Genomic DNA, 14,531 nt, shown 5'->3' with positions numbered 1-14,531 from the left:
TGTAGCATTTAGTCACGATGATGTAAAAAAAAGTTCACAACCTAAGGTCAAGATCTATGTTCAACTATTGGTCAAGCTTTGGGTTTCAAAAAGGTACCGTGGTTAAGAGTTTGGACGCGTTAGCAATGCAGCCTCCCTTGAGGGTGTATGCCAACGGGCGGCTCCGCGAGTTCGTGATGAAATCGAACTCGACTCCATGGTTTGGGTGTATTTAATAACTCGGATGAACCCTTATTTCCATGAGAGTTTTTGGGTTGATAGAGCTTAAATCCCCCGGGGCTAAGACGCATGTAGATCACACACGTTTTTTCAGAAAAATGAAAGGAAGTTAACTATGAGAAGAGAAAATAAGCCACCAGACTGATTTTAGGCCTGTCGTGACACGACAGCGATTCCCGTGCCACGGTACCGCACACTGTCAGACGGTGTACTGAACCGTGACACATCAGATTCTGCCGTGGCACGGCAGTCAGAAAATCTGACTAGTGCCCTGTTTTCCTTCGTACGCAATCAAGTTATTCAATTTTTCCTACGGGACAGACCTAAATGCGACGTTAAAACGTCTATGCTTATGCAAAAATGCTAAATTAATCACAGGAATATTTTTCAAGAACCTTTCAAGTCTCATCCACTCATCTTAATACCGATCACGCAAATCGATAAATAACCAAGAATCCTCCCCAGTGGAGTCGCCAAATTGTAGGCGTCGCTCGAAGTGCACCTACGTAAAAGCATGTGTGAATATGCTTGGCACTCATAGAAAGTGGGAATTGACATTATACGATTAGGGACAAGGAAAGTAGGGAGCCGCCAACAAGTTTTTAAGGAATTTGTAAACCGTTCACGAATCATAAAAGGCAACCACGATAAGGGACAACGATTGACCCGTGAAGGTTACACCCCATTCATAATCCATGAGATTACTAACTCCATATGGTTCGGAATCATGAAATGAGGATCGGGGATGATGGTACGAATTGAGTCATGGAGTCACATTCGCCCGTATTGGCCTCTACTCGATTCTTATAGTGAAAAATGATTCCTGCGATCTCAAAGGCATATAAACAAAATATTCAATTTGCTCCAAACTATTATTAGGCTAAATTGGTTAAATATTAATGCAACACATTATTCTAAAATATTGTGATCAATTGATTTAACAACAAGATTAAAAAGGAACCTAAACCGGTCGTCCAAATTATCTTATTAGTCGTGATTTTCAATTACATATTCCCTTTAAACATGCAATATGGTGATCAATAAATATAATAGAATAAACATTAATATTGGAAGCAATTTAGCAATAATTCCAACAATATAAAATCATTAGAAAAACAATAGAAATAAAAGGAACATAATTCTTACTTTGATTCTGTTTTCTTGCAACTTTCACGCCTTGGCTTAAGGACAGAACCACGAGTAAAGTATGGACTCCTTGGAGTGCTTGAAGAAGGAATTTTGAAAGAAGGAGGGTAAGCTAGTGTTTAGGCTAGAGCATAGAAGAGAGAAAAATAGAGAATTAATTAATGCCCCGTTCATCAGAAATGAGGGGGTATTTATAGAAAAATGTGCTGAGGGAACACACGGAACCCTAAAAAAGATAAAAACCCTAAAAAATTATACCGCGACACGGCAAAGTGTACCGTGACACGGGAATTCCCACCGTCAGACGGGATACATTCCCGTGACACGGTGTACTATTGTGTGACGCGGGAGATATTTAATGAACGGGGGAGAAAACGCGTTAAGGGTCTACGCGGAAAGGACACGGAAACCCCCGTGTCACAGCAGGTGTCCCGTGTCACGGGAAATTGTCACGGAAACCCACCGTCTGACAAGATAATTTCCCGTAACACGGTGGACTGTTGTCGCGACGCGGGAGTTTTCAGTCCGCTTTTCCATCTAAATACATTTTTAACCCTAATTTCGTTCAGCATTTTAAGTGCCGATTGATAATTTCGGGCCATTTCTGATTTATTATTATTTGGGCTAAAATAAGAAAATAAGTAAATAAAATAAATAAAAAGTTTGGGCCAAAAATAAATAATAAAACAATAAAATAAAAAAGGTTTGGGCTAAATTTAAAAAAACTATGCTTTGACCAAACATCAAGACTGATCCATGGACTATTCAAAAATTGAATTTAATTAAATACGATTTTTTAAGCACTCTCGGGATTAAATACTTTACCCGACCAATAGTGACGGTGAAAGGTTATTCATCATCGGGTTTGGTTTTGGGGAGACATTTTTAGGTGTCTACATCGACTCTTTTACTTCAACTTCCTTCCTTTTGGACGCCACCATGCTTAAGTGTATAATCACAGTGGGGCTCAAGTGTGGGATGGCTTGAAATATTCCCTACACTATGATTTTTTTATTTATTTAATTTGTTTATTTATGTAATGTAATTATAACTAATACTACGTATTTAATAAAATATATTTTTTCTTAAAAGAACATTTAATTAAATAGTTTAAATTAATAACCTTTAAAAGTCGACTTATTTTGAGCTAATCACATAAAGATTGACTTAGGGCCTGTTCTCATACGTTTATTTTCAGTTCAGTTCAGTTTAGCTCCTAATTTCCTTTTCTTATAAAATATTCAGTTCAATTTAGCTGAGTTCAATCAATGAGAACATGCCCTTATTCTTGACAAATTTTCCTACTTTTTTTTTTTACCTTTGAACTTTCAAACATTTTTTAACATGTGTGTAATAGTGGTTGGTGAACAAGAGTTTAGTTATATTTAGAAAGAAAAAATTACTTGTTAAAAGAAATTATTTTTACTTAATAATCTCCTCAATAGCCGAAAATGAACAAATTTAATTTGATAGGAATTTAGAGAGACAATGAAGGAAAGGGAAGAAATACACTTTGCTGATATATCTTCAAACAAATAAATGGCAACTAGTTCGATCGGGTTCTCTTCAATATGTATAATCTGCGCTCTTGGTCCATCTCGATTGTGTCGGTTAATTCGACTTCTCTTGATCCACTGTATGGATGTGGTTCGGTTTTCTTGGTTGTCCGGACACAACAACTATTGGTTTGCTACAAGACTTTTTTTAGTATTTGTTCTCTTCGTTTTTCTTGTTATGGTTCTTAGCGTCTGTTGTTTAGGTTAGTTGGTGTTCTTGTATTATTTTGTGTTTAGGTTGTAACTCTGCTTTTCTTTAATCTTTTGTAAAAAAAAAAACTCCCTCCTTTCCAATTATTAACCCCGTTGCAAATATTTAGGTTAAATTATAATGTATTCGTCTCATTATGCACATTAACTTTTAGTTTTTAAACGGAGAAATTTTATAAATATATATATATATATATATATATATATATATATATATATATATATATATATATATATACTCCCTCCGTTACGAATTACTCGCAACAATTACTAAAAATGGCTGGTACACATTACTTGCAACAAACTTATTTCTTTCCTTTTATGGTAAGTTTTTTTGTGTGATATTACAACATTACCCTTACTTTTTTTTCCTAAACACCCTAATTAAAGTAGGGATTTTATCTTATTAAGTTAAACCCTAACATTGATTTAATCACCTCCCATCTAAATTCATCATCAACACCACCACCACCACCACCAACACCTTCATTGGCAACAACCACCACCACCATCGATCGCTACTAACGCCGAAAATCACCGCCGTCGTCTTCTTCCTTGTCGGCACTTTCGTTTTCTCTTTCTTCCTTTTCTAGATCTGACTTTTTTTGGGTTCGTTGTGCGTTTGGTGGCTCGAATTTCTGGGTTTAGTGCTTGGTGGGTCGAATTTCAAGGTTTGGTGCTTAGTGGGTCGAATTTCTGGGTTCGAATTTCATGGTTTAATTTGGTGGTTTTGGGTTTGAATTTCGTGGGTGGTTTCATGGGTTTGAATTTCTGGGTTTGAATTCATGGGTGGTCTCGTGGTGGTGGGTTTCGGGGTTGTGGGTCTGGGTTCGTGGGTTATGGGTTTCGGGGTGGGTGGTGGTTGGTTGTAGTGGGTTCGGCGGTTGTGGGTCTGGGTTCGTGGTGGTGGGTTTCGGGGTTGTGGGCCTGGATTCGTGGGTTGTGGGTTTCGGGGTGGGTGGTGGTGGGTTGTAGTGGGTTCGGCGGCTTCAATTCGCAAAGGGTTCGCAGGTGGTGGTGGTGGTGCTGGGTTCGTTGGTGGTGCGCTGGGTGGTGTTGTTTTCGTGGTTGTGGTTTTGCTAGGTGGTGGTGGTTTCGTGGTTGTGGTGCTTGGTGTTTAGTTTTTGTTTTGTTTTTTTTTTTTTATTATTGGATTAATACTTAGCACATCCCTTATTTTCTAATAATCACACTTAAGAAATTTTGCCTAGGAGTCCGCAAACTCCCTCTTTGTTGCGAGTAACTCGTAACGGAGGAAGTATATATATATATATATATATATATATATATATATATATAAAGCTAAACTCTTAGCCAGGCGACGAGATAACGATACTTGGCGTTCCAACTTTTCGCCAAGTGTCGCGCTACGTAGGGTAGAGTTATATAGAACTTAATTTGTAGGATAAAAAAGTTAATTTAGAATTCTATTTTCAATCAAATTTGGATAGAATTTTAGGATAGAATTGTTAATTTAGAGTTTTATTTTCGATAAAGTAGCAATATTTCATATGTACAAATTAAATTATAATTTATTAAAAAAAATTATAACACTCATAAATTATCATATAAATTTATCTTTTGTATCATAGTATTTTTTTGGAGCAAAGGAATTAGCTCAAAATGCACCACATCCATTATTTATAACATATTCTAATAAATTAAAACAATATACATTACAATCTAATATAATTTTATTACTGTGTGTAGACCTGTCAATTGGGTCGGGTCACGAGTCATTTCGGACAGGGTCATTATTTCAGATAACAGGTCAAGAAAAGTTTTTCACCAATGTTATTATTATTAGTCATTACATGCCTACTATATAGTTTAAATCATCACAAAAACACATCAATTCCTAAGTATGATATGTTTTAAAATTTGACATAAAGATTAAAAATTTATCTTAAAATTCAATAAACAACCCGGGCATCGCACGGACAGAAAACTAGTATATATATATATATATATATAGGCGGACAGAAAACTAGTATATATATATATATATATAGGAACTAGGAACTCATCTGGACCGTTGATCGCGCTCTAACTAACAGCTGAAATTTCACCCGCCTCATTAAGGGCATTTTCGTAATTGTGAAAGTTGAATGACCTCCGTTCTAATTCGCTACACGCTTCATTTTTTTCTCTCTCTTCGTTAGAGTTTCTCTCTCTTCCTCCAAGTTCTCTAAGAGACGATATTTTTTCTCGCTCTTCCATTTCTTCGCTCATGCATTTCTTCGCTCTTTAATTTCTTCTCTTTTGCTCATCAATTTCTCGCGATATTCTGTTAAGGTACGTAAATGTCGGTTTAATTTTGAATTTTCTCGATTTTGATATATGTTTTTGCGATTTTGATTGCGAAAATCTGATTATGCGGTTTTTGATTAGGAAAATTTGATTGACCAATTGCTATGGTTTTAGGCTAGATAAGTATACTGGAAAAGTAAGTTATTTGATTGTGGTTTTCTTGTGTTTAATTGAATTTTTTTTACAATTGTTTGATTTTTTATGATTTCGAGTTTGAAATTAGGGTTTTTGTTATTTTTAGTTCTAGCAATTTGCTAATTTGGTTATTTTTGCTGAGATTTTTTTCGATTCATGTTAATCTTTCTTGCGATTTTTCAAGGTGTACAATTTATTTTAATTTTATTGTTAATTTTCTTGTGCACCGGTGCGAAGAGTGGAAGAGTGGGACCATGGAGGGATTAAACGAGGAAGAGGGAGACCAAAGATGACTTGGTTGGAAGGAGTGAGGAAGGATATGAAGTGCATGGATTTACGTGAGGATGAAGTTTTGGATCGTAAGGGATGGAGGAGAAAGATTTATGTTGATGACTACACGGAATAATCAAATTTGGTTCATGTTAGCCGACCCCACTTTTGGGATTAAGGCTTTGATTGATTGATTGATTGATTGTTAATTTTCTTTGACTAGGATTTCAATTGAAATCATCTGTTTTTTTTTTTTTTTTGGTATTTTTTTAATTTATAGTCTTATAGTATATCTATTTACTTTAAACATTAGAACCTTTACTTTTATCATAGTTGTTTTGGTATTGCTTTTAAGATATTTGATTTACTTTTGACTTTTTTATATGTACTTTTGGTTTCGCCTAACATTCACAGGGCATGAATTGTGAGTTGTTTAAGCCTAGAGTATTACATCTATACTGCTAAGCTTCCTAGATAAGGGTATGTAGTGAATTGGCTGTTTAAGCTTGGAATTATGAGGGTGTGTGTTGATGTGTAGTTATGTGGCTGTATGGGTTCCGCATGTTGGCAAGAGTATGTATAATTGTGTGGCTAAATAGACGGGGCTTTCATTCATACCAAAATATAGTATATTCCAATTAGATGCCATATGTCCTAAACTGTTTTAGTTTTGTGAAATTAGTAGGCAAATAGATACTGGTAAGACAATTCAATAGAGAAGATAACAGAAAACTAATTTGAAAAGGCTTGGCAGTCCAATAATATATCAATAGTACCATCAGAGGGTTCTCAATCTGTTGTCCTTGTATGTGAATTCTGCTTCCTTTTTTCCTTAACCCCTGGTTCACTCTCTCATCCTCACCATAATGAAGAATTAAATTAGTTGGCATGTAGGTCTTGAAACTTTTAAGATTATGATACATCTAATGCTGTTTATTTAAGTTGGTTTCATTTCATAAGCAATAAAGCTGGTAACCAGTGACTCAATTTTGGATTAATGAGAGCACTTTAACCTGTAGATGGCTCATATTAAGTTAAGTTATATTGCTCAGGCATAGAAGAGTTACTTAGTTTCATAATTGTGGAATGGTCCTATATTTGTTTTTTTTTTTTTAACTATTAATTGATCTTGGTGCTTACATCTAATGAACTAGAAGGTTCTTACTAGTAAAAAGACTAGGTTTCATCTATATAATTTTCGTCTCCTTTGTAATTGCTCTGTTTGTTACACTAAGCTATTAAGATATAATAAATGTGACAATATCTCTCTGCTATAACTTAATGCTTCTTGCCTTATAGTACTAACATGCTCATGTATCCTATGCAGAAAGTGGATGATATGAAATTGCGACTGCGTCAGATTGAGCTAAATATGGTTAAGCTAAGAGCAAAGCAAATATCGTTAGAGAAAGATGGAAAGACCAACTCACTGACAAAATATGGTAAAATAGTGTTACATTTCCTCATCAAATATCCTGGCAATATTGTAGTGCCATGCCTATTATACAATCTACCTACAAATTTTACATGTAATATATTTTTAGCATGTGGATTTCATAATTAATTTTTTGAACATTTTTAAACAAGTTCTGGATTGTCAAATCTTTATTTGTTGAAGGCCCTATATTCACTAATGCCGAACATTTTAAAGATGATTCTAGCCTTGTCTTATACTTAATTGATTGGTTTATTTTCTTTAAATAGTTTTCTATTTACTTTTAAGAAATATTGATTTACTACAAATGTAATGTTTAATAAACAAATGATGGGAAGATAGGTGTGGAAACGGTGGATGGAAGACTGATAAGGAGTCTATCATTAATATATAATTTTGTCCTTATATTGTTTAATTGTTTTGTCAAAAAAAAAAATCTTTTGCATCATGAGAAAGTAATCATGTAGCCTTGGTTAGTGGAACTTGTTGTCTTATTTTGAAATACTCATAATGCGTAAAGCTTGTTTTAGGTGCCTGGAAGGTTAATGTGGAGGGGTAGCACGATTATACGGGACTGGGTACCGTGGCTTGTAATAATGAGAAGGTATAGATAATGTGGACTATTGTATGACGCATAGCGGTAAGGTGGGAGGCTGAAAATACTGATAGCACTTCACCATGAATGTAATGATTCCCTTATGTGCCATTACATTTCAAAATACTACAAGATCTTCCCAATTAATCTTTACCATCAACCATACACATTTCATTTACTTTAAATATAACATCATTAACTTTACATATAAAAACATTTACTTTACCCAAAAAAAAAAAAAAAAAAAAAAAAAAAAAAAAAAAAAAAAAAAAAACTGTAGTCAACAAAACTCTGTCCATACGAAATAGAGAGCTAAAAATCATTTAGTTTTAAACTTTACTTTAAATTATGTAAATGTATCTCCAGATTATGCACATATGTAAGCTATAAAATTCAGTTAAAATTTTATCTACTTTAAGAGCAATCTAATCTACTTCTAAGGATATTTTTTTCCTTTAAGAGGAATTTATTATACTTTTTCAATATCATTTAAATATACTCATTAATGTATTCAAACATATATTTAATGAAAGGTGAAGCTAATATTAATTAGCTTGAACTTTCCAAATGTATGTTAACGGTAACTCAAGTAATTATTATTCAGATGTTGGATACAGTTGCACAATGTCCAACTGCTAATCTATCGAACTATGTAAGCGAACACTTCTTCTAACCACTCTCGGTCCTATATGAGCTCTTTAACTAGAACTCCATCAATTTTGGCATTTAGGAAATCTGGAACCTAAAAATAAAGAAATTAAGAACGGTTATTAGACAGTAGACATATCATACATTCAAAGCTTTTTAGTCATGACTATAGAATGTCATCCGACACACACTGTAATACTTGAGTCCTTTAGAATAGCTGCCTCTTCAGTTCCATTTGTCACAGATTCTCTTCCATTTGTCTATACGGTCAATTTCCCCCTTCTCTAAACATTGCAAACCATCAACCATCAATGCCACTGCAACAACCATATTGACAGAAAACCATGCTCAATAATATGTAAAAGTTTGGCCTTCACTTCCGATCTTGTTCGCAGGAACTTAGCTATATTGATTTCTTGAGGGGAAAAAAATAATGTGTTGTAATTGCCTAAAGTACAAAACCTTAATGTTTGCAAGGTTGCATCCATTTTTTGTAACGTAAGAAAAATAACTGAAAATTTTATTGTCTTTAGCAGCAGCTAGTCAGATGATTATCGACAGTTGAATTTCATTGTAGGACAATCACAAGCATACACCACCTTCAAACTGAGGAGATATGCAATTGAAAGAAATAAATCTTTGGTTTCAGAAGTCAAAGTTTAAACATGCATTAATCAACACATTCCTGTAATATGCAATGGAAGCTTTGGTACATGTTATTACCGTCGTTAAGCTTCTCATTAGCTTCTTAAGTCTTGACGCTATGACTGGCAGACAGTTGCACTTGAAGGGTATGTACCTGATCAACAGAACATTGCACATTTATTATTAAATATTTTCTATAAGTTATTAGAATAATGACATAAGGATTTTTCCATTTCTGAAATTTAACTATAAGTCTTTACACTACTTTGTTGAGCATGTACTCCCTCCTACAACAAAACCAACATCATAATAATGCATCTCAACTTTTTTTAAACTCTCTAATTGTACTTAAATTATTACTTCATAAAATTTAGCAAATTAACAGAGAAAGTGGAGATTATTTTGGGTGTTTTTATCTCTCGAGAGAGTTACGACTCGAAGACTGGTCAGGAAGCGTCTGTACTTGCAAAACAACGAAAACTCCATATGGATAGAGCTCCGCCTCCGACGATCACGTCAAAACGTGATGGAGTGAGTAAAAAGTGCGGAAAAAGGTAAAAGTGAGATCTTCTGGGATTCCGAAATTAGGAGGTTTTTCTAATGTAAGAGAATGTCAGGGAAATTGTAATAATTTCAATCTATCCCACAAATGAGGGAAATCTCCCTATTTATAGGGTCATTTTGGAAAAGTGTTCCCTTACGTAGGTCATTTAACCTAGATTCGGTGGGCTGCCCGCTCTTTTGGGTGGCTTTTCGGAAATTAGGCCTATGAAGGCCCCCATTTCCTTCTCTTGACAGTGGATTCCATGTGTCATGCTGTTATTGGCTTCTTTGGTACCAATTATGGGTGGACACGTGTCCTGTTTTAAGTGGTCCACATGGCGGGGTAATTTTACCCAAAACATTTGCCCCTCACAGATGTGATGTGGCGGGCCACGTGGCATCTGTGACACTTGTCACTCATCAGTTGGTGAACAATATTTACTATTCATCTTCTAGGGAAATTAACAGGATGCTTCTGGAATTACCCCTCTATAAATACAAAGTATACCCCTCATTTTTTACATATTCACGAAAAAAGCTTGAGAGATTTTGAGAGAATTTTCAAAGGAAAAAGAGGGTTAGCTGCCGCTTGTTATAGTCAGCCTGCTTTAACCGGCCCAGTCTACTTCAAACAGTACCTTCTGCAAGGTAACCGCCTGACTCTCTCTTCTCCTTAAAGTTTTAAATCTCTGCTTGTGTTTGTTTTTCGTTATTTTCATAAATGGTTTCACAAACACACACAGCACGACCTAAGATAGTTGTCATCCGGTCACTTGGGACGGCTGAATCTAGGACTAGGGGTGCTGTCTGCTCCTCTCCTTCGTCTCCTAGTCTAACCGTCTCTGTGTCTGTGTTTGTGCAGGACACTATGGCCAGGACGAAAAGAACAGCTCGACCGCCTAGTGATGAAGAGGATGAGGGTTCCATAAGGGTGCCTAAGAGTGAGATTCAGTATGATGCGCCTGGTACCCCCAGTACCTCGAACGACTCCTTTCCGGGAGAGTCGGATGATTTGGCCAATGGGGGTTTAGAATCTGTGCAAGGATCCTCCAAAACAGACGCTTCTTCAAGCGGCTCCAAAACTGAACAGGATTCGCCTATTGAGTCAGATGGGGAATTTGTCTCTCCTAAGAGAGGTCAGGGAGAGGCATCCTCCTCTCTCCAAGATGAGTACACCCCCTACTTCACACATATTTCCCTTTCTACCCAAAAACTTATGTATAAGGGCCTGAATGACTTTATGGACACTTATGTAATGGGGGGCGGATATGAGGTCAATGTCCCAGATTTGGGGGACATAGTAGTCTGGCCTCTTAACCAAAGCTACAAAGACTCTACCTTTGGCTGTTATGCCGGTGTGATACAGGCGGGTCTACGATTTCCCCTAGATCCGGCTGTGGAAGCGATCTTAGATGGATTCCACCTGGGGGTATGACAACTTACCCCCAATGCTTGGATGAATATTCTGGGATTCGTGGCCGGCTGTAGGATTCAGGGCGCCAAGCCAAGATTTGAGGCACTTGCCTCAATGAATTATTTAAGCAAGGCTCCAAAGTCATCCGGTCTCGGCTAGTATACCCTAACAAGTAATAAGGGGTATATGATGACTCTTGGAAAGGAATCCACGTGGAAAGACTGGAGAAAAAAATTCTATATAATTTCTTCTCTAGATACCAACCGGAACAAAAACTTCAACTCCTGGAACCAAGATCCCTATCTTCTGGGCTAGAAAGCCATGCTCCCGCCTGTATCTGAAGAGGGCTAGGACCAGATTCTGGAGCCTGGTTTATTTAAACTGGAGACTGAGACCACGAAAGAGAGTGCCGAGAAAGAGAGTGCCGAGAAAGAGATAACCTTTAAGTGTTATTTCCCCAACTATGAATGGCTAATGGACCCGGTTTATTTTTCCGCCTGTGGTCTTAGCGTAGAGAAAGGTCGAGGTGCGTAGCCGGATGAGTGTATTGTTGTGCATTGTTTTTATTTATGCTTTACTAACTACCCATGCGGCTCTTTTTGCAGAAGAAGCAATGTCTCAGCTCAGCCCTAACAAGAAGCCAAGCGACTCCGCCTCCGCCTCCGCCTATCGCCAAATGATGAACAAGAAGAATCAGATCTTTAAGAAAAAACAACTTGAGCAAGTAAGTCTCATACATCCGGCTCCTTTCCTTTGAATTTGAAACACACATTTTACTAAGTGTTTGATTTTCTTGTAGGAGGATTTAATCAAGCCCCCAGTCCTTTCTAGGTTAAATCTGAATCCCCCCAAGCGGCCTCTTGGTGAAGAGGGGCAGACCCCACCCAAGCGGCCCCGGAAGACTGTCGCGCACAAACCCTCTGCCAACAACTCCGAGTCTCACCCTTCAACAGGCGGAAACTCGTCGGCTGCTAATGGCTTCCCTAAAGCAGGCGGCTGACTCCAAGTCATCAAAGAAGATGCCTTTTGTTGGGATCGACTCTCCTGGCAAGCGCTGTGACAAGCAGGTACAGGACCTGGTTGTCATCTCAAGTATCTATTACTTGGTCAAATTATATTTACAAGTATCGTTTTCCATGCGACCTCCAAATATCTAAGAAGGTTTAGACTCATTGATGTCGGATGTGTATTCACTAATACCTACATTTATTCATTACGCAGAATCCCCCCAAATTCCGGATCTTCGAAAAATTGCCAAAGACATGATCCGGGGCATCTCCGTCGAGCAACAGGACTTTGTCAAAGGGGTTGGCACCATGAACTTTGATGCCATACTGGCTCTTCTTGCTGAGGTGAAAATAATTCTAAGTTACAACTTATAACTTTTGCAATTTTATGTCTCAACTGTTTGTTTACTAACGACCTCATCTATTCTGACCGGATACAGGGTATGCTGCGAGTGAATGGGCTTAAAAAACCATTCAACGAGAAGACCAAGGAGGTAAGGGCTGCCAACCTTAGGGCCGCTTCCAATCTTGACCGAGCGCAATATGATGTTAATAAAACTGAGTTACTAACTCGGGATATCATGTATTCGCAGGCGGCTGCCAACTTGCAAGTCAAGAAAGATTTGGAGGCGGCCTAGAAGAAGGTGACAGAGCTCAAGGGGGAGTTGAAGACAACCCAAGCGGAGCTTCGCAAGCTACAAGACATCGACAAGGACACAAGAAATAACCGTCGACAGGTCGAGAACTTTCAAAAAAAGCTTGCCAACCAAGAGTAGCAGCTCAGTCGCGCTCTGAGGAAGAAAAGTGCCTGCTCATTCAGGAAAATGAGAACGACTGTGTCACTCGAATGAAGATGGCATGGAAAGCTCTCTTTCCTAAGGACGATTACTCCATTTGGGAGTATCGTTACGAGCAGGCAACGGAAGCCTTAGACCAACTGCAACAGGCTGATGAGGGGCAGCAAGCGGGTGAAGGGGCCCTGGGCGATGAGACTAGGGGCCAGGTTAATGAGCCAACTGAGAACTGTCCGACCAATGGCGAAGATATGGCGGATGAGAATGAAGCGCATCCTCCCCGAATGCTGATTTAGCTGAAGTTTTTCTGCGGTCGGATGGCCTTTCTGAATAAATTTCCGGCCTACGTGCCGAGTATTTCTTGTTTCTTTACCGACTGTGGAGTCGGGTTAATCAACAATTTACTTTTTTCTTTCTCTCACCGGCTGTTTAGCCGTTTAACAATTTAAATTTGATTTTGTATGGCCAAGGGGTCAGTTTTTATTGATAAATCATCCAGCCAGTAGGTCGGTTTTTAATGCTTACGCTTGGTCTCTAACACTTGTGTTTTATTTTTGAATTTTAAATTTTATGTTTGGATGGTATACCAAATGTTTTTGCCCCTGGGCGGCTATGCGCTTAAATATACATGTTTGTTGATTGACTTGAAAATGTGTGATACTGGATGGGGGTATGTCTGATTTTTGAGTCAATCAATCACCAAGGTGATTGCCCCAAGCCAAGCGCGCAGTCGGCCAATCGAGCAGCCGGTGCTTATTGCAGGCGGTCATTAGACTTTTCTGCCATGACCGGATGGCTGTTCATGCAACAAATATTACAATTTGCATGTACTAGGATGTAAATTAGGCATTGGTCTGCCTGAGATTCTTTTATTACAGTAACAAATGGTCCTATATTTTTCAGGCGGCCCTTTATGCCTACCCCATTTCAAATGGGTCCGGATGAGTGGTCATGCTACAAATATTACAAGTTACATGAATTAGGATGTATAGTTTGTATTTGTCCACCTGCTAATCTTCTACCACAATAACAGGCGGTTTTATATTTCTCAGGCCTTATGTGCTCGCCCCATTTCAAATGGGTTTCTGAAACTTAGTTATCCTACTTGGGCCAATTTAGAAATTGGTTGTCTGTGTAGATTGATGGACATAACCTAATTATACTCAATGTCCGTTTGCCCCTGTTGGGAGGACTAGTATAATTTCGAGAGGTAATCCAAGTTAGAACTTCGCTCGGTTGCCGAATTATGTGTCGAACATCTGGCTTCTACTTTCTTAGTCATTCTTTAGATTACCCTGGTCAGACGACTATGAGTTAACCAATTAGGTTGTTCAATTTTTGCCGTCTGTATGTGGTTGTACAACAGACAATAGAATGCTCACTACGACAATAACACCCGGAGGGGCGTCGCCGGACGCCATATTTCACATTGGAGCAGGCAAATTTATAAAATGGGTAACCATCCGGCCGTTGGCCTCATGTCTCCTTTTTAAAAGACAGTTGTATAGCCACTAAACCTTTTTGTGCTTAGTTTAGTATCTAGCCATTGGCCTCTGATTACTTGGACGTTAGTAGTTAACTTCCAATTTCAATTTTAAAGTTAT

General features: G+C 37.8%; 1 long non-coding RNA gene across 1 annotated transcript; it reads left to right on the top strand.

Annotated features, from left to right (window-relative positions):
* Positions 1–5,207: 5,207 nt before the first annotated feature.
* LOC145613471 (uncharacterized) lies at positions 5,208–7,547 on the top strand. Its single transcript, XR_014106956.1, has 2 exons — positions 5,208–5,426; positions 7,174–7,547. It is a non-coding gene; the product is annotated as an uncharacterized LOC145613471 (long non-coding RNA).
* The last annotated feature ends 6,984 nt before the right edge of the window (positions 7,548–14,531 follow it).

This window comes from Chenopodium album, chromosome 3, assembly GCF_948465745.1.
Source record: "Chenopodium album chromosome 3, dcCheAlbu1.1, whole genome shotgun sequence".
Classification (NCBI taxonomy): Eukaryota; Viridiplantae; Streptophyta; class Magnoliopsida; order Caryophyllales; family Amaranthaceae; genus Chenopodium; species Chenopodium album.
Note: the sequence above shows the minus strand (reverse complement) of the source record. Positions and strands in the feature narration are given on the sequence as shown.